The sequence below is a fragment of the Callospermophilus lateralis genome, unplaced genomic scaffold (assembly GCF_048772815.1).
Source record: "Callospermophilus lateralis isolate mCalLat2 unplaced genomic scaffold, mCalLat2.hap1 Scaffold_148, whole genome shotgun sequence".
Classification (NCBI taxonomy): Eukaryota; Metazoa; Chordata; class Mammalia; order Rodentia; family Sciuridae; genus Callospermophilus; species Callospermophilus lateralis.
This window is the reverse complement of record NW_027512614.1, coordinates 3041406-3042360: the sequence shown is the minus strand read 5'-3', so window position 1 is coordinate 3042360 and position 955 is coordinate 3041406. Positions and strand designations below refer to the sequence as shown.

Genomic DNA, 955 nt, shown 5'->3' with positions numbered 1-955 from the left:
TCAAAAGTGGGAATGGGTAGGACAGGACACAGCCTGCTCTCAATGTGGGCCGTGACATAGGTTGTGGCCTCTTCCAGAATAAGTCACAAACTCACAATAAACAAGGGACAGGGAATGATTGATTTTCATCATGAACGACAGCTCCACCTCAAAATTGGGAGGGCTGCCTCTTTGGAGCACTTCCCTGGAGTTTCCACATATCTAGCTATATGTATGTATTAGTAAGCTCCAAGGGTTGACAAATAGATTTATGGTTCTATGCAGCTGTTCTTACTGTGTATATGATGATGACAGCTTAAATGGATTCTGAAAGACTTTTTAAAAAAGAGTCTGCCTTGGTTATGATAGAAAATGACTAAAACTATTAAACTGTAGAACTATGTGAACTATTATAATGCAAATATTTTTAAACTTAGGGGCAATGGAAAAATAAAAGTTGGCTGTACTAAAAATGTATACTTGTTTCTAAGAAGGCAACCAGGAAAATAACAAGTATAATTCTTCAATCAAGAAACTGCCATATTGTGATTGCTTCAGCAGCACATATATTAAAAATTGGAATGATACAGAGAGGATAGCATGGCCCCTGCACAAGAATGACAATGGCCCCTGCACAAGGATGACATATGAAGCAGTGCATATTAAAAGAAAAAAAAGAAGCTGCTGTATTAATCTAGGGAAATAATATTCTCATAAGTTCTTAGGTAGAATTATCATCAGAAAATCATGTCAAACTGTTCTTTTTCATTTATAGAAACTACCCTTGAGGAAGAAACTGGAGAAATGGGATTCATTCTCTATAACATTCTCTCTTTAAAAACTAGGTAGTGGGCTGGGGATAGAGCTCAGTTGGTAGAGTGCTTGCCTTGCAAAGGCAAGTCCCTGGGTTTAATCACCAGCACCACACACAAAAAAGAACTAGGTAGTGAATTTTATATCACAAGTTCAAACTTGG

General features: G+C 37.4%; 1 non-coding gene across 1 annotated transcript; it reads left to right on the top strand.

Annotated features, from left to right (window-relative positions):
- Window positions 1–524: 524 nt before the first annotated feature.
- On the top strand, window positions 525–632 carry LOC143388657 (U6 spliceosomal RNA). The gene has a single exon (XR_013090031.1). It is a non-coding gene; the product is annotated as a U6 spliceosomal RNA (small nuclear RNA).
- Window positions 633–955: the final 323 nt, after the last annotated feature.